The sequence below is a fragment of the Lagopus muta genome, chromosome 5, assembly GCF_023343835.1.
Source record: "Lagopus muta isolate bLagMut1 chromosome 5, bLagMut1 primary, whole genome shotgun sequence".
NCBI lineage: Eukaryota > Metazoa > Chordata > Aves > Galliformes > Phasianidae > Lagopus > Lagopus muta.
The window spans coordinates 64,988,513-65,000,633 of NC_064437.1; the positions used below are offsets into that span (position 1 = coordinate 64,988,513).

Here is a 12,121-nt window from a genome sequence, read left to right on the forward strand (position 1 = left end):
ATCAGCATTTTCTGTTTTCTGCCCTATTCCCGTGAGGGACAGAAAGTCATAGAATGGCCTGGGTTGAAAAGGACCGTGATGATCATCTAGTTTCACACAAGTGTGTGTGTATCTGTCTGCCCAGCATGGCCATGGGGGAATCCCTGCTGGTGAGTGCTGCCATGGGGCCACAGCCATTGCCCAGAGGACAAACTGAGCACTGCTCCCATTCCTCCCCTCTGTTAGACAGACATAATTGCACCCCTAGGTCACAGCCAGCAGGGGGGATGTGCTGAGAATCACCTGGGAAGTGTTCTGCTTGGGAAGCTCTGCAAATACTCATTGGATTGTAGAGCTGCAATTATTCTAGATCTATGGTCTTTTAAAGATAAAATGTAATTTAATATTTAATGTTCTGCAGATTAATATTATTATATATGATGCTGTAGCAATATATATGATTGCTTGCAGCAACACATTATGAAGCATTAAAGCAGAAGAGGATTTAAGCAGACATTTAAATGGAGGTGACTCTAAATGCTCGGGTGGGTGACCTGAACTTTTTGGTTTTAACATATCTTAAACCACTGCAGTACACTTGAAATGAGCAATTTAACACATTTGCTCTTTCCAGCTTCTCCAGGAGCACTGGCAAAACCTCACACTGAGGACTAGTTCTAATTTGTGGAGGATGTGGAAGAGAAGGTAAGCATGTCCAAGCCTGTCCTTTTCTTTTTGTTAACCAACATCACCATAGAGTCATGGAATCGCAGAGCCATAGTCTCACCTAAGTCAGCCTGTTTCTCCAATATGAGCAGTCTATTCTGTATGAGAAGCTGCTGGAGTCACCAGTGCACAGGAAGAAGCAGCAGCCCTCATACGAAGCTGCTGTTGGGGTTTGGGTTTTGTGTTTTGGACAGGGCTGCCAGCTGTTCTCTTTGTCATTGGAAATAAAGGTAAATAATCCAAGGTGCAAGACGTTGAACTCCCTAAATCCCACCTGCATATGTGCACCCATGTGGAGAACTCAAGAATGAGCAGACAGGATAGGCGTCTCCAGACCCGTCCTCCAGACCTTTGCTAGGACAGCAGTGCTGCTGTGCACCACCATGGGAGCCTCCAGATATGTGGCACTGAGCATCTAGATGTGTGGCATTGTGACCACCGTGTCCCAGCACTGGGATGTAAATGCTCTGCTTGCTGCAGGCACAGCACATGCAGTGGGGACAAAGGAACTGCTACGTCCTGCCCTGCTGCCACGGGCACACAGCCCTGTGCTGTACTGAGCTGCAAGGACCTGCTTCCACCGGTGCTGCTTGGTCTCTATTGAATGCACACTATGGAATTTAATCAGTGAATTTGCTAACAAACTTGTTAATGAGCTTGCCATATCTCATATTGTTCATTTCTTCTGTTCTTTTTCTTTTTTTAGTGAGAAGAAAGAAAGCTGTTGCTGCTGTTTGGCAGCTTGATGTTTTGGGTTTTTTTTTCGTGATGTTTTCTTCTTTGCTTTAGGCAAATGAAAGGAGTAAGTTCACTTATAATTGCTTTCATGTAAAGAAAAGTTAATAGAAATTTTAATAACGGTAGCAGCTTAAAAGAGTTTGAGGCCATGGCACATGCAATGCAATGGAGGCAGCTCATGCAACAGGCTGCAGCTGCCCATTGCTATGGCTCTGCTTGTGGCATGGGGGAGGAGCTTTGGGAGAATTCAGAAGGGTTCATTCTGCCCTGGTTTTGTGCAGCCCCGTGTGCCCATTGCTTGCACAAACCACCAGGTAGCAGCGGTGTGACCATTAGTCACAATATCAATGTACATAAAAAGGAACAGGCTCAATTATATATATTTGTTGAACTATTAGTGGCTGTTGTATGCACCCTTCTGAGCTCTTCCCCTCTGGGATCCACAGCCTCAGCACTTCCTTCCCTTTCTCCTGGGCAGCAGCGGCATTTCTGTCCTACTGGTACCACGGGCAGCATGGCTGTTTGCTTCTCCATGGACGGGGACCTGCCCACCCCTGGGCAGCTGTGCCAGTGCCTGGCTGCCCTCTGGAGCAGACATTGCTCTGATATCCAACCTGACCCTCCCTGGCACAAGGTGAGGCCAGCACCTCCTATGAAGATGAAGGGTAAGAAGAGTGGGGTGCAGAACCACCTGGGGGTCTTCATGGACCAGCACCGTGAGGGATGCAGTTATTGTGTACTGTCCTTGTGGACTCACCTCAGCAGTAACCTCGCACCGCTGTGCATTTTCCTGGCACACTGACAATCTCAGCGAGCAGCTGCAGATCCATGGTGGCTACATTAGGAATGTGGCTTCTGCAGCCATCACTGTGGCCGTCAGCAGCGGATGTCTGCTGTGCAGAGGGACAAGGGTGCCAACAGCAAGCACCTGGGTATGGAAAGCTGGTTTCTGTTACTGTAAATGAACACCTTTAGTTTGTAAATGCAAGAAAACTGATACCCAACCTGGCCCAACCCAGGAGAAGTTTATGAAAGAAGATAAAGAATGGGGTACTGGGAGACAAAAGACTCATCGCCTTGCAGGAAAGAGATGAATACAGGAAAAGAAGAAGAGATGGATTGAAGCTCGTTTTGAAGGTTAGGATGCTTTTCCCTTTTCTTTCTCCCCTATTCATTTCAAAGAGAACTACAAGGAATAATAATCTACTTGTTTTGTCTGTGTGATAATTGCACTGATAATTTACTGTGATTTAAATAATCAAATTCGGAGTTCTGCATGTCATAGTCTGAAAAAGGCTTTCTTTAATCTCCAAAGATGCATATTCATGATGCCACTATATATAGCGAAAGAAATTACGCTGCCATTGTCTACTTCAAACAAGTCATTCATTTCCTGCTGTTGGAAAAAAGATGAAGGAGTTGAAACACATGATGATTGATTTGTACTTTCAAGGCTCACCTCCTCTCCCTTTGGTAATGGATTTCTTTATCTATCAACAGCTATCGTTGGCATTTAGCGTCTGCCCCGTGCAGCCTGCGCTCAGCCTTAAGTGCTGTGTCAAGCACATCCCTGCCTTGGCATTTTGCTGCCAGCCCAAGTCATTTTTTGCTCTTGCAGCAAACAGGTTGCTCATTTTCCAGCATCAGATACCCCATGCCTTTACTTTCTACATCACGATGTGCCTTGCCATGGCTGGGAGTGGATGAAGGGTCTCATGAGGTCCCCCCTGTGGTGCACATGGTATTGAAACCATGAGGAGCACATCCATTTTTTTGCTGGATTTGAACATTTATAGCATCAAATTTAACCAATTTACTGTGCCAGGTAACGAAAATCCCATCAGAAGCCTCTCTGTGGAACACAATTTGCATTTGAAGGCTAAAAGAAATCCATTCTAGAAATAAAAACACCAATGTAACACAGGTCAAACATCTGCACTTTTGTTGACTTTAAAATTTAATCTGTTCTATATGACTGTGCATTAATATCAGAATACATTTGTTAGGAGTAACAGCCAGAGGATGGCAAAGGGGATTGATGGGAGGGATGGAGAATTTCCATCCTGGGCTGTGTGGTTCTGCTGGGGCAGAACCGTCCTGAAAGCCACAGCGTAATGTGGGGAGAGTTTCAAGGTGGAGAAATACAAATCTAACATTGAAAGATGTTAGGCCAGCTACAGCTTGAGGTGTCATGTTTAAGGAGGGATTAAATAATCCAGCTGAGAAAATAAGGTGGTATGAGTCATTCAATGTCAGTTCGATAGCTGGTTATTTTTCATTCCTCTCAAGATACCTTGAAAGAATGCACAGTTTCCCATTCTGTGTGTCACTTCCACCTGTGTGGGTGCAGCATGGCATGGAGTGGCTGTAATTCTTCTCTCCAGTCATTGGAAGGGCATGAAACTTAGGATTTCTGCATGAGCAGTTTTGCATACACTTCCAAAATGTGGTCACTGTTATTGTTATTTAATGTTTTCATATAGAAACAGTAGACGAGAATTGGATTAAAATCCAAATGAAATAAACAGAATTAAAAGACACTTTCACCAGAATTGATGTATTGATAGAAACCTTTGCAGAATAACTGAAATAACAGCAGGAGGGGAGCAGATAAATAATTTATTCTCTGTGCACGTATCAATATTTTCTAAATATGTATTATTGAGCTGAGTGTGGAAAAGCTCTGCAAGGTTCTTTCTTTTGTACATCGTTCCTCTTGAAGCAAGAACCAAAGCTTTTCCACTTTGGTGAGCTCAGTGCAGCCTCACTTGAGCCTTTCCTCCTCTTTTAGCCTGAGTAGAAGAGGAGGACATGAGATTTATTGCATAGAGCAAAGCCTCTTTTGTACCTCTGGCCAAGGAGCCTGTTGTCGTCATGCTGGATTTATAGTTAAGCTGATGTTTAATCCCTGAAGAATTCAGTCTGTTTGCTGTGAAGTCTGAGCTAATAGAGAGCAAGTCCTGTGTGTAATGCAATTTTTAAACTTACTTTTTTTATTCTTTATGGAGAAATATTTCTGGAAAACGTTGGTGGTAGAAATGAAAAGAATTAGATTTTTTTCTTCTCCTTTATCAGAGGCAATTAGCTACTTAATTACTGAGCATGGTTTTTAGCAGTGGCTGTGATGAGCTACAAGTTTTCATTTTCTCGGACTCAGCCATCAAAGACTCAGAAGATGCTTTTTATTGGGAAAAGATTCCTCCAGTGGGCAAATACTTTGCAGTCTGCAGATTCAAGGGTCATGTATATCTAAAAGTATTGAGGGCACGCTAAAAACCTGAGTGTTTAAAAGGCACAGTGAGGCAAGCTCTGGCATCCACTCACACCTAGAACTGCACAGATGAGCTCATCCTGGTTCATTAACAGACCCTTTAAGTGCTGTTGGACCTGGTTTGGAAGTTGGTCCCATCTGCCCTCCAGCTCAGCTGAGCCCTCCCTTCCCTGAAGGACCCCTAATGAGGTAAAATACCTGAGCACCACAAGGCAACTGAGGGAACAGCAATAATGCACAAGAAATTTGTATCTCACACCTTGACTATTTACCCTTGGAAGCAAGCTATGGCTGTTTCTCATTTATTCATTCTCTCCCTACAGGCAGAAGGAGCCATCCCCAGGTCAGCTTCCTGTACTTCCAATGACATTTATTGAAGTCAACAGAGGTATGTGCTGCCCAGGAACCTCGCTTAAGAGCACCAGTCTGCTTAGCCCAGGGAGAAAGGGGAGCACTGGGGGGCTTGGCACTGAACAAAGGGGAGACTTGTCCAACAGGGCAGGCAATGCTCTAGTAGGAGGGATGGGTACTTTTGAAAAAAGGAGCATCAGCATTAGGTTCACTTATGTATTTTGCATTCAGTTCTTCTCAATACAGTCATATGAGAAATAGTGTTTGCTTTGAAAAGATAAATATTGAGTGTGAGTTCTGAGCACTCATACTGTGTTTTTTAAGGTTATGGCATTGGCTAGAAACATAGAATCACAAAATGGTTGGGTTGGAAGTGTCCTTAAAGTGAGACAGAAAGATCCGTGGCATCAGCCAAAAGCAGATGCTCAGCCTTGCCCTCATGTTCCAGACACAAACTTCTGAGTGGCAGGGACTGAAGTCCCTCTGGTGGGACCTGGGCAGCGCCATGCAGGGCTAAGCACACATTGCCTGCAGAGCAGAGTCCCAGAAGTGCAGGAGATCAGAACACAGGCCACCCACTGCAGCCTGGTCTCCTAAGGGGGTTCACTCCAAATCCCCGTGCAGGGTGGGTTAATCATAGAGTTATAGAACCATGGAATGGCCTGGGTTGCAAAGGAGCACAGTGCTCATCCAGTCCCAACCCCCTGCTGTGTGCAGGTCACCAACCAGCAGCCCAGGCTGCCCAGAGCCACATCCAGCCTGGTCTTGAATGCCTGCAGGGATGGGGCATCCACAGCCTCCTTGGGCAACCTGTGCCAGTGCCTCACCACCCTCTGGGGGAAAAACTTCCTCTTAATATCCAACCTCAACCTCCCCTGTGTTAGTTAGCTGCAAGTTGGGATTTCGGTTCCTTAAGTACCAAAATTAATGATTCCTTTGTTTAGCTGATGAGAGTTCCAAGCCTAATTAATTTCCTGTCACACTGGGCTGTGCTTGTAGAGGAGGAAATAGTGGGGAAAAGTAGATGAAGCTCAGGTAAAAGATGCATTAATTAAAAGCCCGATTTGCAGTGGCCACATTTCTCTCCTCTCTTCAGATTTCCTGTTTACCTCATTTATAAGAAGTAAAGCCTCAGCCTGCCAGAGTATTAGCTTAGAATAGAAAGCTCCATAAAATCAGATGGCTTTGGTTATATAGCTGTTTTCGAGGTGGCACTGGGACAGCACACATTTTTATCCCATTAGAACTGCTGTCTGAGTGGCCGGGTTGGATGGGGCCCTGGGCAAAGTGACCTGCTGGGGTCAGCCAGCCCATGGCAGGTGGGTGCAACTGGGGGATGTTTGAGACCACTTTCAACTCAAGTCATTCTAGGAGTCTATAATTCTAATCAACCAGTTACACAAAGCAAGTTAATGCCTTAAGGAACTGAAAATGGGTTCTATTATTCTGTGATTTGAAGGGAAATGGTGGTGATGCTTGGCTGAGATTCAGAATTGCATGTGGAGGTCACCTGCATTTGCACAATGTGAAAAACTCCAGTGATGGCCAAATTTCTCATGTTGAAATGTGTGCTGTTCCCTGGAAGAGCACCTTGCCCCAAATAGCTTGGAAGGTTCAAAACCTGATACATCTTAACTTATTGCAGGAGGAAATCTCTCCCTGGGAATATTAGGGACTTTACAAGTGGACAGAATAAATTCTGCTCTACCTAACTAACGCTGCTTGTAGTGGGAGTCTAATTTTAGATTCCCTCTGCTGCCTGTAAATCTGGGCTTTGTGTCTTTCCCAGCTTGATGGAAGGGCATATTTAATTATCAGGAGTTGCAGTAGTATGGACAGACCTTTCATCAACATAGCATATGTCTTTTAGTTTTGTAATTGTAAGAATCCCATTATTTCTAATCTCTGAGTAACCAAACACATAAACTATACCTGCAGGATGCACTTGAAGCTGCTGATCTAAAGCAGTGCATGAAAGGATCTGCCATGCAAAGAGGTGTGTGTGCAGCCAGCCATTCTAACTTTTGTTTTCAGCTCCTAAAACATGAGATAGAACTTCATCCCAGACAGGCTGCTGAGCTTTGCTTCTGTCTTCTCTGGGGAAACACTTTCTTGAAACTCTCTTTCCCCCCAGAAAACGCAGCTGCCTGATGCCCTGGGCCCTGCCAGCCTCCAGATGTGGGCACCATCAGAATGATGCCCAGGACCACCCCAGGGCTGCAGCGTTGCACACCCAGCGCATGGCTCAGTGCAGCTCCTGTTGGGTTCTGATTGGGTGTGTGCAAGGCAAATGAGATGTGGGGGGGAATTGGAACAACTTTTTTCAGCAATCAGACTTTGGATGGAAACAGCTCCCTTTCTTTCCATTTGTAATCCATGAGAGGAAACACTGAGGAAATCCATGTGTTCTGTTCCAGCCCTGAAGTGAGACAACTCACAAGGACCACGAGGATGGTGAGGAACTGAATAGCTCTGGGCAGCAGGTGTGGTGCTTTATCTGTGTGTACAAAGCTGACACAGAGCAAGCAGCAGCCTGGCAGCTCAGCAGAGCCTGCTAGGGTGGGAGCCCAGGTCTGTGATGCTTAATGAATTCTCCATGCTTAACGAATCACAGCGTGCCCATGGTGTGCTACTCGGGTGGTTGGAATAAGGGGAAGGCTGAAGGAAACTTCCCATAGGGGTGGGAGGAATGGCAGCAGTGCAGCAGATGGAGTGCTCTGCTGACATGCAAAGCGGTGCGCATTAAAAGGAGTAATGTGAAGTGTAACTCACTGGTGAGCTCTAAATTAGCTTTAGTCATGACAAAGACATGGGCATCACTGTGGAGAGTTAATAAAAGTATCTGCTGAGTAGGCAGCAGCTTGCAAAGAAAGACAAGCAGAATGTTCTGGTGTTTAAAGGCTTGGAACAGAAATTGTAACTGAAATACAATGGTGCTGCTATGTACGTGAAGGATATTGCCTTGCTGCAAACACCGTGGGTGTTTGTGGTCCTGCTCTGGTACACAAAGCAGTGGGGCAGGGAAAAGTTACGGATAGCAGCTGAAGCCACACAAAGAAATCTGCACAGCCCCTTGGAGTTGAAGCTGGAGTCACTCCTGATGGGACCAAACCACCCAGCCATCAGATGTAATGCTTACACAGCAGGCTTTTACACCTCGGTTCCTATTATATGCTGCTGAAGTGAAAGTTTGCTTTGAAAATTCTTTAAATGCTGCTATAAAAACCAGCAAAAAGAGCTGTGAGGTCACCAGGAGCTGGCTGGCTTCTGGGACCAGCATCCTGCTGGCAACGCGACCAATGCAGGGTCAGGTTGCTGGGTGAGGTTCTGCCTATCCTGCCCATACTGCAGGACAGTCATTTCTATTGCAGGCTCATTATTGTTCTCGTAAGAGCCAATTGACTTTCCTTAACTTTATTTGACTCAATCTGTACATAAAAACCCACAGAGAAATTTATGGCCTTTACAATGCTCCCTTTACTGCCTCTGACACCAGAACTGCCTTTGCCCACATCCTGTCATGTTACGTGTTGGATCTGGTCCTGGGCAACACATCACCAGATGACGTTTCTGCCATCTGCTCAGGGCCAGCACAGTGCCCATGTCAGGGTGAGCTCCTGCAGCTTTCTGGCTCCCTTCTAACGACGGCTGCCTTGTTAGGAGCTGCCATCTCTGGGCAGTGAGGGCACAACTCAGCATCTCGTTCCATGCCACAAACTGACGTCTTGTTCAACACCTGATAAAGCACTGCGTGCTTCTGGAGGAGAAGGCAAACAAGGGCCTGGATACAGAGCTCCCGATTATAGCACCCTTCTGATCTCTGCCCTGGGTCACCGTCCCATCCTGCTTTCCCCCTCCCTGACCTTCTCTCCTCCATGAGCACCCTCCCTCCAGCATGCTGACTAATTTCAGCCCCTGCCTATTGCAGAGCTTCACCCTCAGGTCATTAAGATTTCATTCTATTTCTGCTCTTTTGGCCCTTCCCAGCCTCTCCGTGCAGAGATTCTCAGGAAGCTCAGGCAGGGTCACCACCCCTGAGCTCTGTATGGTAATTCCAATGACCTGCTCAGTAGTAGTGTAGAGGTCTGGGCAGTGCTCAGTGCTTCCCATCACACCTGAGGTCCTCTTCTGCATATCTTTGCTTCATTTCCGTTGTCACACTAAATAAGATTTCAAATGACAAGCAAGAAAAACTGAGAAACAGATTTTTGGAGACCATTTACCAATTGAAGACAAAGAAGAATTTGAAAACTGCTCAGCAAATGGCAAATCTTCAGTGTTCCCATGGGTCCCACAGCTGCCCGGGTGCTGCCATGGGGTCCTGACCGTGGCCTCTGGGTTCTGGACTCATGGGAGAGGAGCCTGTAAGTCTTAACAGTCCTGATTTGTGTGCACAGCTTGGCTAAGGAGCGCTTCTGTCTTCACAGATTTCACTTTTGACAATCAGCCTGAATGTGTCCTCCCAACTGGAAGGGCTTTTTTCACCTTGATGATCCTTGAGGTTCCTTCCAACCCAAGCCAGTCCATGATTCTGTGATTCACCGACTGCATCACATCCCATAAAGTATCTCAATGCAGAGCTGAAGCAACTCCCCTTCATCTTGATGTAAGTAAAACAAGGTGTTACACTATTTGGACATCAATTTCTTATCATTGTTGCTGTGAAAACTGGTGAAAAATGGGTGTAACTAGCATACCTCACGCTGTAATTTTCTGCCTGTGGTGTTTATCTCCTGCTGCTCGTTGCATCTACCTAATTCCTCTTCATTGCCACCAGCAAAGCAAAGCTTTGAGATTCTTAGCAGCGAATTCAGGAGGCAAAGTATAAACACTTTCTTGTGACTCATAAATCGGCCTTTTTATGGTCAGAGCAACAAAGAGATGGGCACTCTTATCGGGAACATGCACATTGTACGCTGCCAGCAGCGCTGCCAACTATCAATAACAACACTGCAGCGCATGGACCTGAGAAATATGCTGAAAAAATCCCACAAATGATTTGCTGTAAATTGCTCACAACCCACGGTTCCATGCTGCAGGGCACTGTGCTCTGTGCAGTTACATCACATCCCAGGGAGTAACAGTGGGGTTTGGGAGGTGCTTCAGCACTTGGTTCTCTGTGATTTCAGCTTCAGCTCAAGCTTCTTCACGTCTAAGCCTACTTTTCTATCTGTTATTATTATCAAACTTGATAATTTGTGAAAAAAATATGAAATACCATCAACTTCTAGTGGCTTTTGGAGGACTGTTTCTTCTTCAGAGCACATTTTCTGAGAATCACTGTAAATTTTACTGTTGTGTATGGAACACTATGTGGCACATAGCTTCTGTTCCTGTGCTTTACACTGATCATAGAATCATAGAATGGCTTTGGTTGGAAGGGACCTCAAGGATCATGAAGTTACAACCCCCTGCCACATGCAGGGCCACCAACCTCCACATTGCACAGCAGCCCAGGCTGCCCAGGGCCCCATCCAATGGCCTTGAACACCTCCAGGGATGGACAGGGCATCACAGCCTCTCTGGGCAGCTGCTCCAGCACCTCACCACTCTCATAGCAAAGAGCTTCCCCCTGACATCCAACCTCAATCTTCCCTCCTTTGACAGATTTTGCTTCAGAAGCCCAAATCACTGCTGGGTCACCAGGCTGGATGGCGTTCTGCAAACATAGATAAAACAGAGCAAGGCCACATGCAGAGCTAGATCCTGCACCTGGGATGCAGTGCCTATGGGCTCTCTCCTGGCATTAAGGTCTGCAACTTGTGAGATGTGACAGCTCTAGAACAGCAAGCTGAGTGTGGTGGGGGTACAAAAAGAAATGTCCTCACAGATCCTGCTCTGCTTATCCAGAGTCTGCAAAGGATCAGAGCAGTGCTGCTCCACACTGCTTCCAACTTTATTTCTCCCATTGCATAGCACCAAGACAGCAAAACGCATTACTCCTCTGCTGCTCAGGCTAATCATGGCATGTCACCTGAGGAAGGTATTTTCATAGAATCATAGAATGGCCTGGGTTGCAAAGGAGCACAGTGCTCATCCAGTTCCAACCCCCTGCTGTGTGCAGGGTTGCCAGCCACCAGACCAGGCTGCCCAGAGCCACATCCAGCCTGGCCTTGGATGCTTCCAGTTATGGGGCATCCACAGCCTCTTTTTTAAGGATGGAGGATGTTGTCTGACTTCACTGTACTCAGCACCTGCTCCTGCCCCCTGAAATCCCATAGGCTGTGCTCCTGCCTGGGACAGGAGTTTGCCCATGTCATTGCATGCTGTGTGTCACACTCAGACAGCAGTACATGCTCACTGCAACAAATGCTTTCCTCCTGGTGAGATGCCTAAAAGGAAAATGCCTATTTGCACTATATACAAAATCTCTAAAGCTGGCAGTTTATTCATTTCCCTTTCACTTTTCTGTTATTACACCTTAAAGGAGACATCTGTTGCACAGTTTCTGTATTTTAATCATCCATGAAAAATTCGATTAATTTACAGTTAACGTCTTGTCACTTTCACTAATACTAGGCAATGGGATTGAAGGGATGTAAAGCATGCACAGCTCACAGAGATAGTTTGTAGGTTTATAACGTATACGCTTGAAATTTGTTCTTGAAAGTATGCTTTGGGGTGGTCAGGTCCTGTTGTGGGCTCAGTCCACAGCAATGCCCCCATTCCCACTGCTGTACCTTCTGCTGCAGAAGCACATGAGCTAAAACACGGTGAATTGTCACTCTCCTAATTCTTTCTATATTTTTTACATAAACTATTTTGAACTCCATTTAAAGCCTATGTTGTTAATGGACTCTGATGGAATGAAAGTGTTTCAGCTGCACCAGTTGGTTACTCTGTCCGATTAAACCATTCTTCATACTCCGGATCAAATACCTTCCGTTGCACAGTGGTAGTGTTAAGAAAGGGATTCTAGAGCTCTACTGGGGAGCTGTGATTCTGCCCCTATGTCTCCCTACCTGTAGTTAGGGAGGAACTGTAGTGTGTTCTTTATACCTCACTTCTGTGCGGGTCGCACTGCTTGAGGAACATCTGAAACATCAAATATGCCAT

The 12,121-nt window shown here is 46.0% G+C and overlaps 1 protein-coding gene across 28 annotated transcripts in view; it reads left to right on the forward strand.

Moving 5' to 3' along the window:
- LOC125692881 (uncharacterized) overlaps nt 1-12,121 on the forward strand; it is a 209,582-nt gene that overhangs the window by 38,161 nt on the left and 159,300 nt on the right. For 23 of the 28 annotated variants that reach the window (XR_007376905.1, XR_007376886.1, XR_007376887.1 and 20 more), the window contains 6 exons: nt 401-524; nt 614-684; nt 1,412-1,507; nt 2,463-2,580; nt 5,038-5,102; nt 9,493-9,671. The exons of 1 other annotated variant lie outside the window; for it this stretch is intronic. The gene's annotated coding sequence lies outside the window, so the exon portion shown is untranslated. Of the gene's footprint in view, nt 1-400; nt 525-613; nt 685-1,411; nt 1,508-2,462; nt 2,581-5,037; nt 5,103-7,199; nt 7,487-9,492; nt 9,672-12,121 lie in introns of those variants that run through there. 4 more of the 28 variants (XR_007376894.1, XR_007376909.1, XR_007376901.1 and 1 more) reach the window with 4 other exon arrangements.